General features: G+C 35.5%; 1 long non-coding RNA gene across 2 annotated transcripts; it reads left to right on the top strand.

Annotated features, from left to right (window-relative positions):
* The first annotated feature begins 786 nt into the window (after window positions 1-786).
* LOC133547374 (uncharacterized) lies at window positions 787-18,309 on the top strand. Of its 2 annotated transcripts, none has more exons than XR_009805468.1 (4): window positions 787-876; window positions 6,827-6,893; window positions 8,487-8,660; window positions 16,410-18,309. It is a non-coding gene; the product is annotated as an uncharacterized LOC133547374 (long non-coding RNA). The 2 variants fall into 2 exon arrangements; XR_009805470.1 differs by lacking the exon at window positions 16,410-18,309 and adding an exon at window positions 8,730-8,912.
* The last annotated feature ends 1,773 nt before the right edge of the window (window positions 18,310-20,082 follow it).

Genomic DNA, 20,082 nt, shown 5'->3' with positions numbered 1-20,082 from the left:
ATATGTGTATATATATATATATATATATATATATATATATATATACACACACATGTATATATATGTATACACACACACGCACATATATATATATGTGTGTGTATACATCCATTCATTCCATTTTCTACTGCTTATTCATATCTGTATGTATATATATATACACATGTGTATATATATATATATATATGTATACACATATATATGTGTGTAAACATACATCCATCCATTTCTATCGCTTATTCATGTGTATGTATATATACACATATATATATATATATATATATATATATGTGTGTATATATATATGTACACACACATATATACGTATGTATATATATATATATATATATATATAAATATGTATATATATATATATATGTATACGTATATATATGTATATACACACACACATATATATAGATATGTATATGTATACACATATATATGTATATATATACATATATATGTATACAGACACATATGTACACACACACATATATATATGTACACACACACACACACATATATATATATATATATATATATATATATATATATATATATATATATATATATATATATATATATATATATATATATATATATATATACACATATATAAAAGCAACCACATATTTATAAAAATATCACTAGTGCAGAAATCTGCCTTTAACGCTGCTATCATGTTTATTTGCGCTGTAAACAAGCCCCGCCCACTCCGCCCGTGTCGGGTCCTTTTCATGCTGGTTTGGTAACACTCGTGTCACGTGATTTCAAAACTGCCGTCTCATTGGCTGGTTCCCACGCAGGCGCGATTTATGCAAAAGAAGCCCATTTTTCCACGCTGATTTGCTTTTGTCCAACACATCTGCGGAGGTGAGTAGTAACGTGCGACATTTACTCCGTTACATGCACTTACGTCACTTTGAAAACAAAAATGTACTCGTCAGAGTAGTTTTACTGCAACATACTTTTTGTGCTGATAGTTGTCTTACATAATGGCGCCACTAGATGACGCGCTAGCATAAAGCAGCAGGTGTATGTCATTAGCTGATGGCGTGTTTGGGAATGATCAAATAATTGTCTTGCATTTGTTTTCAATGAAAACAGAAGACTTTTTACTTTGACTTGAGTAGTATTGTGAAGAAGAAACCCTGCTTTATTTCCCCTCCGTGTACTTACATCAGAATTATCAACCATTAGGCCAGGGGAGTCCAAACTTTTTCCACTGAGGGCCGCACAGGGAAAAATAGAAGTATGCGGGGGCCATTTTGATATTTGTCATTTTCAAACCATAACAAAATACCGTATTTCCTGGAATTGCCGCCGGGGCGATAATTCATTTAAAGCCTCTTCTCACTCCTGCGCTTACCAAAGGCATACGGTAAAAGTAAGCATGCGCTAATTATTTTAAAACCTCTTTCACTCCGGCACTTACCAAAGGCATGCAGTAAAAATATGACTGTGATGTAAGCTTGGACCTTAAATCCTACTGAATAGCTGTTCATCTTCTTCCCTTTATGCGATTTCAAATGACCGTTATTGAAATCAGCCTCCTCCATTTTGAAAATGATGACAGGGGAAGTGTCACCAGTTTGACCAGGCGGTAATACTAAGCATGCACTAATTATTTTGCGAAGGCAGTAATTCAAGGCAGGCGCATACTATATGTCCTGCGGCAATTCAAGGAAATACGGTATATAGATTTTTAAAGATTATTTTACCTTTATGGGTCCCGGGGACCATAAAGGGTCTCAGTTAATAACATGTTAAAAATAAGTCAAAGTTTTATATTTTATTTAATGCTTGCAGTAAATCTTTATGTCAACATTTAAAAAAAAAAAAAAGGTTTTATGGCATTTCTGTCAAAAACGTCTTTGTTTTTTTAATAGTAAAACAGAAATATGCAGTATTTAGTAATTAGAGCCCTAAAAGATCAATAATTCAGGACACCATTGATTTGAATTCTTTATTATTTTGGAGTCATCACAGTGAAAAGATAAATAAAATACCAATAAATATATTTGGGATCAAAAAGGTGCCCCACTCAGAAAGTGATACATTTTTATTAGGTTGTTTTTTTTATAACTTAAGTTACGAGATCAACTTCAGATATATCTGTTGATTTTACATTTGAACTATTATTTTGTTTGTTTTATGCTCTTTTGTCAAAGAAAACTTGGTTTTTATATGGCAACTGCACAATATATGCAATATTTACCACATAAAACATTTTAAAGTGAATATTTTGAACTAATTGTAGCTTTGAAAATAATTAATTATAACATGGCTCTTTTTTTTGTCATTATTTTTTGTTTAGAGCAATGGCAAAAAATACTTTAAATTGTATTTATTTACTAGCAAGCTGGTCTCGCTTTGGTCGACATTTTTAATTCTAAGAGAGACAAAACTCAAATAGAATTAAAAAATCCAAGAAAATATTTTAAAGATTTGGTCTTCACTTGTTTATAAATTCATTTATTTTTTTTACTTTGCTTTTAAATAAATTCATTTATTTTTTTTACTTTGCTTCTTATAACTTTCTGAAAGACGATTTTAGAGAAAAAATACAACCTTAAAAATGATTTTAGGATTTTTAAACACATATACCTTTTAAATTCTTTCCTGAAAATTGAAATCAATGTTCAAAATAATTTATTATTTTTTATTGTAAATAATAATAAATACATTTTAATTTAATTCTCCATTTTAGCTTCTGTTTTTTACAAGGAAAAATATTTGTGAAATATTTCTTCAAACTTATTATGATTGAAATTCCCCAAAAATTATTCTGGCAAATCTAGAAAATCTGTAGAATCCAATTTAAATCTTATTTCAAAGTCTTGAATTTCTTTTTAAAAATGTTGTTCTGGAAAATCTAGAAGAAATAATGATTTGTCTTTGTTAGAAATATAGCTTGACAGGGAAGGTTTTTTCCCATTTAAATTCATTAAAAGCAGATGTTGTATTCTTACAAGAAACACATCTCTGTAAAGACAACCAACACAAACTTCAAACAAGCTGGATATCTCAGGTTTATCACGCACCCTTTACTTCACAAGCTAGAGGTGGAGCTATTTTATTTCATAAAAATGTGCCTTTCATACTTACATCAAAAATAATTGACCCTAATGGAAGATTTATTTTATTGAATGGTCATATTACATCCTAGCCAGTAACTTTTTGGAATATCTATGGACCAAACACTGATGACTCAAACTTTTATCATGGAGTCTTTGGTCTACTTCCTGATGATAGCTCCTCTCATATCTACATTGGTGGTGATTTTAACTGCCTTTTGGACCCCACTTTAGATAGATTGTCAACTAAATCTCATGTCATTGCTAACTCAACTAAAACTATTAATAATCTTATGAGATCAAGAAATATCATAGACATATGGAGAGTAAAACACCCTAATAAAAGGGAGTATTCATTTTACTCCGCTGTACACAATTCCTACACGAGAATTGATGACTTTTTAGTGGAAGCCTCTGCCCTCTCCAATGTCAGTAATCCTGAGTACCATAGTAGAATCATCTCAGATCACAGTCCTGGGAGTTTGCAGATTCAAATTGATCTCCTTAAAATCAAACAAAAATGGAGATTTAATCCACAACTATTATTATCTGAAGATTTTAAAGAGTATATAAACAAGATTATCCAAGATTTTATTGAGGTGAATGATAACGGAGAGGTCTCAGACTCCACATTGTGGGAAGCTCTTAAAGCTACTGTGAGAGGATATATCATTTCATTTGAAATCTCAAAACAAAGAGAAACAAGAAAAAGGCAGAGAGAATTAGAAAAAGAAATGGAAAAAATTCATATAAATTCTCTTTTGCAGTCTGATTACAATAAGATGCTGGAACTGAAAAATGAATACAACTCTCTTCTTCTTCATGGGGAAGTATCTAAACTCCTGCTGAAAAATAAACAAAAACATTTTGAAATATCCGATAAACCACAAAAACTTCTATCTAGACAGCTCAAAGGAGATTAAGCCAAAGCTGCTATTCACAAAATATGCTCAAAAACAGGTGAAACATGTACAGATCTAAAGGATATCAATAATGTCTTCAAAGACTTTTATTCAGAATGATATCAATCTAATTCAGCTATATCGGTTAATGATTTCAATGATTTTTTTACCACATTAAACTTACCTCAACTGAGTCCAAATCATCAGAATTCTTTAGACAACACTATTTCAACTGAAGAACTGCAAAAAGCACTGAAATCTTTCTCCTTGAATAAAAGCCCTGGTCCAGATGGATTTGGTGCGGAGTTTTATCAAGCTTTCAGTGAAATACTATCCCCTATAATACTTAGAATGTTAAATGATTCTTTTGTGAACAACAAACTTCCAAGTTCTTTGTATGAAGCCCATATATGTATAATACCAAAAAAGGGAAAAAATCCACTTGATCCAGCCAATTATAGACCTATCTCCCTGCTCAATTTAGACCATAAGATTCTAACTAAGGTACTCGCAACCACATAACAGAAATGATTCATCCAGATCAGGTGGGTTTCATCCCGGACAGACCTTCTTTTGGCAATGTACGGAGATTACTGAACGTATTGTACTCTGACTGCACAGGAAACAAAAAGGCTGCCATCCTGACTCTGGATGCTCATAAAGCTTTTGATTCAATTGAGTGGGCTTATCTTTTTCATGTTCCCAAATTATTTGGATTGGGAGAACATTTCATAAAATGGGTTCAAATCATTTATTCTGCACCAAAATCATATGTCATAACTAATAATGTAATATCGGATAGTTTTGAATTACACCGCGGAGTGAGACAGGGTGACTGCCTCTCGCCCTTACTCTTCAATTTGGCCCTCGAACCACTGGCTATTGGTTTAAGAATGAAGTCTAATATTAAAGGATTTTCAGTGGGCTCATCAGAGAGTCTCATCTCACTTTATGCAGATGATGTACTTGTTACACTTACTGAGCCAGAAGTTGCACTACCACTTCTTTTAGAATATGTAGACTCTTTTAGTAGAATATCTGGTTATAAAATAAACTGGTCCAAAAGTGAGCTTATGTTCCTAGGAGATCATGTTGAGATCAGTCAAAATCCAGTTAAAGTCGCAGAAAATTACATATCCTATCTTGGCTTAAAAATATCTCAAAATGATGAATCATTACTAAAGTTGAACTTTATTGAAGCCTTTGAGAGACTGAAAGTGTGTATTGAGTATTGGAAGACCCTACCTCTCTCTATGTTAGGCAAGGTGAATGCTATCAAAATGATCACCTTGCCAAAATGTATTTCTCTTTTTCAAAATTGACCAATTGTAATTCCTGTAGATTTTTTCCAAAAACTTGAATCTTTAGTTCTAGATTTTGTGTGGGGATGTAAAAAACGCAGAATATCCAAAAAGCACTTATTTAGATCTACAGAGGAAGGGGGACTGGATCTTCCAATGTTCAAAAATTATTATTGGGCATCAAATCTGAACGCATTGACCTATTGGAAGATGGGGTCCCCAAATAATGAATCTCTTAATTCTGCTCCCTTATGGCTGAAATTGGAACTGCAGTCATTAGTGAAACCTTATACATCATTGCTATCGCTACTTTTGACTAAACCAGTCTCTTCAATTAAATCAATACGTCATAGTGTTGTAGTACGAAATTCTATCAAAATTCTTTCTCCAATTAAAAAACAATTGAATATTTCCAATGTAACTATGTATTCACCAATATATCACAATCATGCATTTATAACAGATACAACATTTTTTGACTGGTACTCAAATGGAATTAAATGCATCAAAGACATTTATGTCGAGGAAAGTCTTGTGTCATTTGAGCATTTGCGAATCAAATTTAATTTGTCCCAATTCAGTTGGTTTTGCTATTTGCAGGTAAAAACATTTATCAAAGAAAACATTTCAAAGTCTCAGCTGGTAAATGAAAAACATCCTCTTTTAGAAGTATTAAATTTACCACCCACAAGTAAAAAGTCTATCGCTAAATTTGTCAGCTGCTTCATTATGTCCATGACATCAGCAGACAGTGTTAAAAGAGCATGGGAACAGGAACTAAGAACAACAATACCCAATCAGCAATGGGAACAGACACTCTCTCAAATTCACAAGTGCTCAATTAACAGCAGACATAGGCTCATACAGTTTAAAGTGATTCATCCTTTTTACTATTCGAAAGTTTTATTACACACATTTTATCCTGATACATCTCCACTTTGTGATAAATGTAAATCTGCTGAAGGATCATTGTCTCACTCCTTTTGGGGATGTCCAATTATTCAATCATTTTGGTCCAGCATTTTCTTTTTTTACTCGGGGGTATATCAGAGACAAATTGTCCCTGATAGGGATATGATCTTATTTGGGTGGTCTTCAGAAACACAAAAGCTTCCAAAACATATTAGAAGTGTGTTGCTGCTTGGGACGGTTTTGGCCAAAAGACTCATTCTCAGAGACTGGAATAGTCTATCTGCACCCAACTTCAGGAACTGCTTAAATGAACTTGTGAATGTAATGACTCTTGAAAAAATAAGATTTATAAACTCTACAAATATGAACAAATGGGAATTAACCTGGAAACCTTTACTGACATATATTGAAGCATAACTTATAGACATTTAAAGAAAAACTAAACCGCCATCTTATTGTAGTTGTATTCCTTTTTTATCTTTATTGTTATTATCTTTTGTACTGATTCAACACTACACTTGTTTTTCTTGTGTCACTTCTGATATGGTTTTGTCATGGTTTACTTGCTTTTTTGTTCAGTTTTTTTTGTATTGATCAAGCCCTGTAACTTTTCCTTTTTTTCCCCTCTAAGTGTGTACGGTGGACAGGCCCTCGGGAGGTGATCTTGTGAACACTTGCTGAGGATCCTTGATGCCGAGGTATGTTCATCCATTTTGCTGTGATCTGGATAGCCTGCTGATCGTGAGCCGCAGCAGGATGGATGGATATATGTATATATATATGTATGGATATATATATGTGTGTGTGTATGTGTATATATATATATATATATATATATACAATATTTGGGTATATTTTCTAATAATGTCTGTATTGTAAACCTTGAGTTGTTAAAGTTCATGTGCACCTCTCTCCTCAAGTGTGTATGTGTGTGTGTATGAGTGGATGTGACTGTTTGTCATTTTAACTGTAAAATCAAATCAAATATATTTGCACAAAAAAAAAGTAAGATGAAATGTTTCAAATAAGGGTGATATTTGCTTCTTTTCTGTCTGATAAGATCATTCTTCTCACTAAGCAGATTTGATGTTAGTGTTTCACTTGTTTTAAGGGTTTTGCTCCTAAATGATCTCAGTAAGATATTACAGCTTGTTGCTGAGATGTTATAGAATAGAATGAAATACAATAGAATGGACTTTATTGTCATTATATTTGCATAGAACGAGATTAAGGACTCCAACTTAAGGTGCGGTAGTGGAAACAAATATGGGCACGAGAGGTAATAAAGGAAAAACTATCAATTGAAATAAACAGACTACAATCCAATAAAAATAAGAAGCAATCCTGTACAATATACAAAACACTATAGAAATACAAAATACTGTACAATATACAGAACAAGACAAGAGTACCAAAGTAATAAATAATAATCAGTGTCGGACGTATTGCACTTGAAGGGAATAAGCGGTAGAAAATGGATGGATGGGTAGTATTGCACAGTAGGGTATTAGGGTAGGATATTGTATAGGGGTGAATTATTATTATTATTATTATTATTTTTATTATTATTATTATTAAGTTAGAGTTCAACATGGTGACAGCTCTGGGAAAGAAGCTGTCTCTGAGTCTGTTTGTTCTGGCTCTGATGCACCTGAAGCGCCTGCCCGATGGTAGCAGGTGGAACAGGTGGAAGCCGGGGTGTGTGCTGTCCTTGGTGATGCTTTTTGCTTTGTTGAGGTACCGGGAGTTATGTCAATCCTTCAAGGAGGGCAGGGGGCAGCCGATGATTTTTTGTGGAGACTTTATGACCCTCTGAATCGCCTGTTTGTCTGCTTCGGTGCAGCTGGCGTACCACACTCTTATGACCTATATTGAGTAAAACATGCTTGAAACTAGAATATCAACTGTTGCAAATCTGTGTCATCAGCACAAGTAGAAAACTGCTTTTTTAAAGTAAAAAATGTCTTACTTCAAGCATGAAAAAAAAAATCATGATGCCGAACGCATATCGTTACGTCAAGATAATGGCCTTAGCGTTTACTTCATGTAAGAATACTCTTCAACATATTGAGGAAAAAGGTCTCTTTTTTTCTACCAAGAAAAGTGCACTTGTTATTAGTGAGAATATACTTATTTTAAGGTATTTTTTGGTCCATAGAGGTTTGCTAATTTGACCTGTTTTGGAAAGTCTTGACAAGATAAACCTTCTTCTTTTATTGGCAGATAATATTGCTAAATACCCCTAATTTTAGTTTGTTTTTTTCTCGTTTTTGAACACTGACTTTTTGCAGTGCAGGATGTTTCCTACCAGTTTGAAGCCATGTCTGAAGGGTTCCGAGGTGGAATGTTCTGCGCTGGCCGATGGCGGCGTCGGGGGGGGGGGGCACTGCACCGCATGCCCATGGTGACGAGGAAACAGCTGACGCAGGCAACAACGGCATAGACCAACATCTGAAGGATGACAGGTGAACATTTATTTTTACCTTGAGATCCTTTAATCAGCTATTCAGTAATTCTATATAACTCACCAAAAGTGGGAGTTGTGCCGTGCGAGCGATCTTTGGAGACGCCATGTTGGCGATGAGGATGCCCAGCGGGTTGGCTGTGGAGGAACAGCGGGCTAAAGATGATCACCTCCATGTCAAGTGTCTCCCATAAAATTGCTCATAGACACCTTGTAACTCACTTGGTCTGCCAGAGCATAAGACCATGTAGCAGGAAGGGATCAGTGTTGCCAACGTAACCACTGTCTTGCTATATTGCGTAATCAGACCTCTTTTTCCAAAAAGTGACTCATCCATTGGAAAGACTTTTGTAGACCATGAATGCATGTGACCAGCGAGTGCATCTGTGGGCCCCTCCCACATCTAAAATCACTCTAGGGATGTAACCATGAATGGTATTAATGATAACCGCGGTAAAACACCCCACAGTTAGTATTACCATTTTAAAGGGCGGTACAGCTTGGTTGGTAGAGCGGCCGTGCCAGCAACTTGAGGGTTCCAGGTTCGATCCCCGCTTGCGCCATCCTGGTCCAGTGGTTCTCAAATAATAGGACCTCTTTAAATACTTGACAGTTTGAAGCAGTTTTCAATAGAAGTAGTGAATTCAATAATGAATTAATGTTTTACAATATATATTTACATATGTAATAATATTGACCAATATTCTTGTAAATTTATAGTGAATTTAAAAGTACATTCGTTAATTGTGGAACTGTGACAACACTCATTCTAAACATGAATGTTTTGCATTTCATGTTTTTTTACAGCCATTTATGCAAAATAGTGGATTATTCCAAGGCAAACCACCGCCGCCAACAAATACACTATATTGCCAAAAGTATCTGGCCACCTGCCTTGACTCACATATGAACTTAAAGGGCCATATCATTCCTAACCCATAGCGTTCAATATGATGTGGGTCCACCTTTTGCAGCTATTACAGCTTCAACTTTTCTGGGAAGGCTGTCCACAAGGTTGCCGAGTGTCTTTATAGGAATTTTCCACCATTCTTCCAAAAGCGCATTGGGGAGGTCACACACTGATGTTGGTGGAGAAGGCCTGGCTCTCAGTCTCCATTCTAATTCATCCCAAAGGTGTTCTATTGGGTTCAGGTCAGGACTCTGTGCAGGCCAGTCAAGTTCAGCTGCATCAGACTCTGTCATCCATGCCTTTATGGCCCTTGCTTTGTGCAGTGGTGCACAATCATGTGGAATTGTCCAAAAGGTTTTGGTATCCTGGAGTATTCAAAGTTCCTTTCACTGGAACTAAGGGGCCAAGCCCAACTCCTGAAAACCAACACCACACCGTCATTTCTCCGCTGACCCCTCTCTGTCAGTTTACATGGTCTACTAATTGGTGGCTGAGTTGATGTTGTTCCCAAACTCTTCCATTTTCTTATAATAAAGCCGACAGTTGACTTTGGAATATTTAGGAGCGAGGAAATTTTGCCACTGGATTTGTTGCAAAGGTGGCGTCCAATGACAGTTCCACGCTGGAAATCACTGAGAGCGGCCCATTCTTTCACAAATGTTTGTAAAAACAGTCTCCATGCCTAAGTGCTTGATTCTATACACCTGCGGCCGGGCCAAGTGATTAGGACACCTGATTCTCATCATTTGGATGGCTGGCCAAATACTTTTGGCAATATAGTGTAGATTGCAGTCCTGTGGGGGAAACACTTCCACATTTCTCACTCACCCATGGAGGCCATCATGTTGGCCGTGGCTCGCTGGTGATCGGGGAACCACAACGCCGCCATCTTGGTGGGCGTGAAGATGATGAGCGGCTGCGCCACCGCTGCCAGCGTCTGACCGAAAAACACCACCGTCGAAGCTTTCTTCTGCATAAGAAGTGGAAAAATTCTCTGTTTTCCCGAAATTCCGTATTACCATTTGTCATTTCAACATGTTATTACTTCAACAATTCTCCACCGATTGAGAAATTGTCCAAGACATCAATAAATTTAGATTAGATACTACTTTCTTTATTCCTTCAGGAGAGTAAATGCCTTGGCAGAAGACACCTCCTGATTAAATGTAAAACTACAAAGAGCAGACTGCCAAAGATGCCTATACCGCAGGATTTCTTATTTTTCAAATAATCATCAAATGTCGCCGTTGACATCAGTGATGCTATTCGGACCAGAAATTATATATTTAGTAAGTAGAGAGAATAAAGAAGGAGACCGGGCAACAGCTGCCCTGCCCTGCCCTTCCCTTTCCTGTAGGGAATTTTAATGTCCAGCAGATGTCAGTATTTAGTGACACAGGATCAATACTGTCTATAAATGTGTCAAAAGGCTGTGCAACGCCTCATCAACCCATCACTAACAATCACACAGGTCAGGTAATGTCAAGACTTTAATCTACACTGGACATAGGCAGTCTTCTTTACTGTCAAAGACTTCTTGACAAATCAATCAAACAGAACCCCCAGTCAAATGACAAATTCAGTATTACTTTTCAACAGACATTTATTTCATCTTGTTGTTTGTGGTCTGGACATTTGACACAGGAATTTAACTTTTCCACACACCATCCTGAATCACGATTTCAATCGTAGTCCATGTTAACTACCAAACCGTAACTTAAAAGGGTTGGTTGAACAACTATAAGGACTAGCAGGTCATTGCTAATGTTGCTAATAGGCACAGTACTCATGGACTAAGTTTTGGGGAAATTCCTATTGAAATCAATGGGACATCCTTCAAAGTTGCACTTATTCCATCTGACTCCAACTGTTCCAACTTCAAAGTTTTCAGACTCTTCAGGAATTGTGTGCTTGATTTCAACAATGCTAAAATAATTCCGGGATTCCAGTTCATCATCAGCATTGGAGCAATCACACGCAATTCCTTCAGGAATTGCCTCATCTAGTTTTTAATGTTTAATAAAAAATAAAAATAATGATAAAAAAAGATACAATACAACATTTCGAAGTTTTAACCTATTCAAACCATTCCACCTTAGACTCATTGCACCATTCTGGAAATTTAAACTTCACCTTTTCCTTGTCAAAAAAAGTTGAGGATTTTCCAGAATTCCTGCTTTTCCGAAGCCCTATTTCCACCCTTTTTCTGGCGACTACACCTTCCACATTTTTCAACGTGTTTTAACTGTTCCACCGTCGAAGCTTTCTTCTGCATAAGAAGTGGAAAAATTGTCTGTTTTCCCGAAATTCCGTATTACCATTTGTCATTTCAACATGTTATTACTTCAACAATTCTCCAGCGATTGAAATATTGTCCAAGACATCAATAAATTTAGATTAGATACTACTTTATTTATTCCTTCAGGAGAGTAAATGCCTTGGCAGAAGACACCTCCTGCCAAAGATGCCTATACCGCAGGATTTTAAATTTTTCAAATGATCATCAAATGTTGCCGTTGACATCAGTGATGCTGTTTGGAACAGAAATGATATATTTAGTAAGTAGAAAGAAAACACAAGGAGCCCGGGCAACAGCAGCGAAGGTCTGCCCGGCCGCCGGGCCGCCCATGCATGCTGTGCCGGGCATATGCTGTGCCAGTAGCATATGCTTGTCTCAAAGATTAAGCCATGCAAGTGCAAGTGCAAACGAGTTTGACTGTTTTCCTGTGCCGGGCCGCCCATGCATGCTGTGCCCTCCGGGCAACAGCAGCGAAGGTCTGCCCGGCCGCCGGGCCGCCCATGCATGCTGTGCCCTCCGGGCAACAGCAGCGAAGGTCTGCCCGGCCGCCGGGCCGCCCATGCATGCTGTGCCCTCCGGGCAACAGCAGCGAAGGTCTGCCCGGCCGCAGACTGACTGCGTAGTCCTTATAGCTGTTCTACCAACCTTTTTAAGTAACGGTTGGGTAGTTAACATGGGTGCCAATTGCCTCGTACCTTAGTAGCTGTTTAGCCAACCCTTTTAAGTTACGGTTTTAAGAAGTACCAAGTGTTGAAACCGTGGGTCAGAATGGTGTGTGTAAAAGCAAAATGCCTGTGTCAGTCTCCCAGCATTGGAGCGTTCGTATACAATTCCTTCAGGAATGGCCTCATTTACTTTTAAATGTTTAATTAAAAAGGAAAATAACCATAAATAAAGATACAACAATACAATGGTATCACATTTTTTAACCTATTACCATTTTGGAAAGTCCTGGATTTTCCAAAATTCTTGCTTCTACAAAGTCTTCTTTGCAGCGATTACTCTTTTCACAGTTTTCAACATGTTACAACTTTCAGAGTCCGAGGGTTTTGCTATTAATAGAACATTGACGGTCTACTTCACTGTTTGGGCAGCTCATCAAAATCACCAGTCGATGTTAAAACCAATATCGAATGTCACATTTTAATAGAGCATTTGTCAAAAAGTTTGCTTTCACAATTTTACTATCAGGGAGACTGACAAGGGCATTTAGCTTTTCCACACACCATCCTGACTCACGGTTTCAACGATTGGTACTTGTTAAAACTGTAACTTAAAATGGTTTGCTGAACAGCTATCAAGGTTCGATGCAATAGGCGCCCATGTTAACTACCCAACCGTAACTTAAAAAGGTTGGTTGAGCAGGTATAACGACTATGCGGCCAGATTCCCAGGTGACTGGGCATTTCATTGCTACTGTTGCCCAGAGGGCACAGTATGCATGGGCTGCCTGTGCAATATCTCAATTCCTGGTTATTCTGAATGATAATTAGTGGGAGACCCGACAACACTGATGCATCGACATCTGCGTCGAGCTCAATGAACCAAACACTGTGTCGGTGTGCAGTAACAGCTAATCCTTTCGATAGCTCAGTTGATAAAGTGGAAAGCTGTATTAGCTTATGCTGAGTTCTTTAGGGCACTGGTTCAAATCCAGCTCGATGGATCACTCATTACGTTTTTACCATGAATTGATTAACGTGGAATCCGACCCCGACTTAAGTTGAAAAACTTATTCGGGTGTTACCATTTAGTGGTCAGTTGTACAGAATATGTACTGAACTGTGCAATCTACTAATAAAAGTTTCAATCAATCAATCAATAGTGCGTATTCAGAGCGCATGTGTAAAAAAAAAAAAAAAAAAATTCCCAGTCCACAACTATCCTCATTCACAACACGTTCTCTTAGATTTCCATGTTATGATACATGTTCACATTATTTATTGACTGTATCTAAAAAGTATTTTAAAAAATATGGTATTATTTAAATGAAGATATGAAATAATCCTAAATGAAATTCAATGACTTGGTTTATATTATTGGATATACTCGGTCATAAAATCAGTGTCAGTTGAGTTGCTCCATAGATTTCCTGTAGGGAATTTTAATGTCCAGCAGATGTCAGTATTTAGTGACACAGGATCAATACAGTTTATAAATGTGTCAAAAGGCTGTGCAACGCCTCATCAACCCATCACTAACAATCACACAGGTCAGGTAATGTCAAGACTTTAATCTACACTGGACATAGGCAGTCTTCTTTACTGTCAAAGACTTTTTGACAAATCAATCAAACAGAGCCCCCAGTCAAATGACAAATTCAGTATCACTTCTCAACAGACATTTATTTAATCTTGTTGTTTGTGGTCTGGACATTTGACACAGGAATTTAACTTTTCCACACACCATCCTGAATCACGGTTTCAATCGTAGTCCATGTTAACTACCAAACCGTAACTTAAAAGGGTTGGTTGAACAAGTATAAGGACTAGCAGGTCATTGCTAATGTTGCTAATAGGCACAGTACCCATGGACTAAGTTTTGGGGAAATTCCTATTGAAATCAATGGGACATTCTTCAAAGTTCCACTTATTCCGTCTGATTCCAACTGTTCCAACTTCAGGAGTTGTGTGCTTGATTTCAACAATGCTAAAATAATTCTGAGATTTCAGTTCATCATCAGCATTGGAGCAATCACACGCAATTCCTTCAGGAATTGCCTCATCTAGTTTTTAATGTTTAATAAAAAACTAAATAACGACAAATAAAGATACAACAATACAACATTTCGAAGTTTTAACCTATTCAAACCATTCCACCTTCGACTCATTGCACCATTCTGGAAATTCAAACTTCCGCTTTTCCTTGTCAAAAAAAGTTGAGGATTTTCCAGAATTCCTGCTTTTCCGAAGCCCTATTTCCACCCTTTTTCTGGCGACTACACCTTCCACATTTTTCAACGCGTTTTAACTTTTCCACCGTCGAAGCTTTCTTCTGCATAAGAAGTGGAAAAATTCTCTGTTTTCCCGAAATTCCGTATTACCATTTGTCATTTCAACATGTTATTACTTCAACAATTCTCCACCGATTGAAAAATTGTCCAAGACATCAATAAATTTAGATTAGATACTACTTTATTTATTCCTTCAGGAGAGTAAATGCCTTGGCAGAAGACACCTCCTGCCAAAGATGCCTATACCGCAGGATTTTTAATTTTTCAAATGATCATCAAATGTTGCCGTTGTCATCATTTTTATGCACTGAAATTTTTTACACTGAATTTTTTTCAAGCTGAATTTTTTTACACTGAATTTTTTTACACAGAATTTTTTTTATGCTGAATTTTTATACCCTAAATCTTTATACACAACACTTTTATACGCCGAAATTGTTTTCACTGAATTTTTATGCACTGAAATTTTTTACACTCAATTTCTACACAGAATTTTTTTTTGCACTGAATTTTTTTCACATTCGTTTTTTCACACTGATTTTTTTTTACGCTGAATTTTTATACACCAAATTTTTATACACAGAATTTTTTACGCTGAAATTTTTCACACCTAATTTTCTTTACGCTGAAATCATACACTAAATTTTTATATACTGATTTTTTTTACGCTGAATTTTTTACTATGAGTATTTATAGACAAAACATTTTTTACGCTGAAATTTTTCACACTGACTTTTTATTCACTAAATTTTTTTACACTAAATTTTTATCAAGCTGAATTTTTTTACACTGAATTTTTTTTATGCTGAATTTTTACACCCTGAATTTTTATAACACAACACTTTTATACGCTGACATTTTTTTCACTGAATTTTTATGCACTGAAATTATTTACAGTCAATTTTTACACACAGAATTTTTTTTTGCACTGAATTTTTTTCACATTTATTCTTTTACACTGATTTTTTTTACGCTGAATTTTTATACACCAAAATTTTATACGCTGAAATTTTTACTATGAGTATTTATAGACAAAACATTTTTTACGCTGAAATTTTTCACACCTAATTTTCTTTACGCAGAAATCATACACTAAATTTTTATATACTGATATTTTTTACATCAAATATTTATACACTGAATTTCTTTACAAATACTTTTTTTTTACATTGCATTTTTTTACCCTGATTTTTTACACACTGAATTTTTGTGCACTGAAATTTTTACCACTGAATTGTTTTACGCTGAATTTTTTGCACTGATTTTTTTTATGTTGAATATTTTTACACTGAATTTTTTTGACGCTACATTTTTATACTCTGAATTTTAATACACTGAATTTTTTTACACCAATTTTTTGTACTGAATTTTTTTACACTGAATTTTTATACATTGCATTTTTTTACACTGAATATATAATTCTTTGTTGATTGAGTACAAAAAAATGCAGATGATTGTGTGTGTGTTGATGTTATTACATCATGTGTCCACAGGGGGCAGTGTAGTGTTGGTCACACACGCACAGGTGTGGGGGATTACAGGTATTAGCTGGGAGTTCATGTGTTTGCTTTTGTGTTTGTTTTACAAGGGAAAAAAAGCTCCATCCCCTTGGAAAAGAAGGAAAGAAGGGAAGAATAATGTGGATTTATTGAGGAGAAAGAGAAGTAAATATTTGGTGGCGTTTAAGAAGTGTTTGTGTTCCACCTGCATGACAAGATGAGGACTTTTTTTAAGGCAGCACTTCCAACAAGAAGAAGATGAGGACATGTTTGAGGCAGCACTTCCAACAAGAAGAAGATGAGGACATGTTTGAGGCAGCACTTCCAACAAGAAGAAGATGAGGACATGTTTGAGGCAGCACTTCCAACAAGAAGAAGATGAGGACATGTTTGAGGCAGCACTTCCAACAAGAAGAAGATGAGGACATGTTTGAGGCAGCACTTCCAACAAGAAGAAGAAGATGAGGACATGTTTGAGGCAGCACTTCCAACAAGAAGAAGAAGATGAGGACATGTTTGAGGCAGCACTTCCAACAAGAAGAAGATGAGGACATGTTTGAGGCAGCACTTCCAACAAGAAGAAGAAGATGAGGACATGTTTGAGGCAGCACTTCCAACAAGAAGAAGATGAGGACATGTTTGAGGCAGCACTTCCAACAAGAAGAAGATGAGGACATGTTTGAGGCAGCACTTCCAACAAGAAGAAGATGAGGACATGTTTGAGGCAGCACTTCCACCAAGAAGAAGATGAGGACATGTTTGAGGCAGCACTTCCAACAAGAAGAAGATGAGGACATGTTTGAGGCAGCACTTCCAACAAGAAGAAGAAGATGAGGACATGTTTGAGGCAGCACTTCCAACAACAAGAAGAAGATGAGGACATGTTTGAGGCAGCACTTCCAACAAGAAGAAGAAGATGAGGACATGTTTGAGGCAGCACTTCCAACAACAAGAAGAAGATGAGGACATGTTTGAGGCAGCACTTCCACCAAGAAGAAGATGAGGACATGTTTGAGGCAGCACTTCCAACAAGAAGAAGATGAGGACATGTTTGAGGCAGCACTTCCAACAAGAAGAAGAAGATGAGGACATGTTTGAGGCAGCACTTCCAACAACAAGAAGAAGATGAGGACATGTTTGAGGCAGCACTTCCAACAAGAAGAAGAAGATGAGGACATGTTTGAGGCAGCACTTCCAACAACAAGAAGAAGATGAGGACATGTTTGAGGCAGCACTTCCAACAAGAAGAAGATGAGGACATGTTTGAGGCAGCACTTCCAACAAGAAGAAGATGAGGACATGTTTGAGGCAGCACTTCCAACAAGAAGAAGAAGATGAGGACATGTTTGAGGCAGCACTTCCAACAAGAAGAAGATGAGGACATGTTTGAGGCAGCACTTCCAACAAGAAGAAGATGAGGACATGTTTGAGGCAGCACTTCCAACAAGAAGAAGAAGATGAGGACATGTTTGAGGCAGCACTTCCAACAAGAAGAAGAAGATGAGGACATGTTTGAGGCAGCACTTCCAACAAGAAGAAGAAGAGGACATGTTTGAGGCAGCACTTCCAACAAGAAGAAGATGAGGACATGTTTGAGGCAGCACTTCCAACAAGAAGAAGATGAGGACATGTTTGAGGCAGCACTTCCAACAAGAAGAAGAAGATGAGGACATGTTTGAGGCAGCACTTCCAACAAGAAGAAGATGAGGACATGTTTGAGGCAGCACTTCCAACAAGAAGAAGATGAGGACATGTTTGAGGCAGCACTTCCAACAAGAAGAAGGACTAGAAGTGACGTCATACCTGAGGTGAGTGCAAACTGTGAAAGAGGTGACTTGTCTTAAAGCGACAGTACACCCGTTTAAATGAGTGACATGCAATGAAAGATGTCTCGGAGACAAGAAGAAGGACAACTAGTCTTAAAGGAATAATATTCATGGCTGAAAAACTGCAAAAGAAGAGACAAAATAATCTAAATGTTGAATAAATCTGAACACATTTAAATAATTTGTTAAATGTGTCATTAATTATTGTTATTAAATAAATTGTATCATAGGAAACATTAATTTATTTAATTATGAATTACAATTTAATGATTTATTTATGTAATGATTTAAGAAATTATTGATTTAATTATTTAATGGTTGAAGTAATGATTAAATTATGGTTTTAATATTTAATGATACAAATAATGATTAATTTAATGTGATATGTATTTTCACAATTTAATTAATTATTTAATGATTTAATGGTGTAATATTTAATTTAATGATTCAAATTGTTTAATTTAATTATTTATTGATCAAATTAAGTATTGATTCAATGATGTCATATTTAATTTAATGGGTCAAATTATTTAATGATTCAAACATGCTTTAACTCTTTGATTAAATTAAAAATTGAAGCATATTTCACGATTTCATTTATTTATTATGATTTAAATAATTAATCATTTAATGATTCAAGTAATGATTACATTACATTTTTACATTTAATTTAATGATCAAATAATGATTATTTTAATGCGTTATGTATTTAATTAAATTTCACAATTAAATCACTTATTTTAATGATTTAAGTAAGTATTAAATATTATTAATATTAATTATTTAAGTATCAATATTTAATTATTTAAGTATTAATATTTAATTTATGATTCAAATACTTGTTTAATGAATACTTTGATTATTTATTGATTCATTTAAGTATTGATTCAATGATCTAATATTTAATTTAGTGAATCAAATTATTTAATGATTCAAATAATTATTTATGATTGATTTAACTATTTGATTAATTTAATATAATCTAAGCTTATTTCAATGGTTCCATTATATAATTATTTTTTAAAATAATTAATAATAATTTCGCCACACCTCCTGTGTGTGTGTGTGTGTGTGTGTGTGTGTGTGTGTGTGTGTGTGTGTGTGTGTGTGTGTGTGTGTGTGTGTGTGCAGCACAAGTCAATTGGTTGTTGTGGCTGTGAGTTTATTTGTTGCTAATCAGACTAATGATCCCGCGGGTGTCTGCTTAAGTGTAAAACAACATTTAGAGTGCGAGCAGGAAGTGTGCACACATGATGCTACAGTTTGTGTGCAAGGAAGGGAGAAAAGAATGAAATAGATCATGATAATAATATTAATAATGATGCTAATAACAGCAGTAGTCATGTGTTGTTTATGCCAGGAAGTCAAATGTTGGCTCATAGAAACAGGAACTTAAACTAGGGCTCTCTAAACCTTTTTAGAAATCAAAGCATCTCAAACTTTTTCATTTTCAAAACCAATGTTTTTTATTTATTATTATTATTTTTTTTTGTAAGCTTCAAGGCTTCCCTCAAGTTTTGCCCCGAGGACCCAAAGGTGTCTCAGTCATTAAAGTGTTTTTTTAATGCTTAAATTCTTATCTAACGTTGGCTCCGTCAATATAAGGTTTTAATATTTTTGCTTTATGCCTTTTATGTTTTGTTCATGGAAGAAATATGCATTATATATATCACCTTGAGGGGAATATTTAATTTGTAATTCATTTTACAGGAAACACACAAAAATACGCAAAATGTTCCTCCAAATATATTTAAGATGGAATATTTGATTTGAATCCCTGATCATTTTAGTGAACCAGCTACAAATCATCTTTATATATATATATATATATATATATATATATATATATATATATATATATATATATATATTAGGGGTGGGCAAATTAATGCGTTAATTACGCGTTAACTCCTCAATCTATTAATGCCGACAATTA

This window comes from Nerophis ophidion, unplaced genomic scaffold, assembly GCF_033978795.1.
Source record: "Nerophis ophidion isolate RoL-2023_Sa unplaced genomic scaffold, RoL_Noph_v1.0 HiC_scaffold_92, whole genome shotgun sequence".
Classification (NCBI taxonomy): domain Eukaryota; kingdom Metazoa; phylum Chordata; class Actinopteri; order Syngnathiformes; family Syngnathidae; genus Nerophis; species Nerophis ophidion.
The sequence above is the reverse complement of the archived record's forward strand: the minus strand, read 5'-3'. Positions and strand labels throughout refer to the sequence as shown.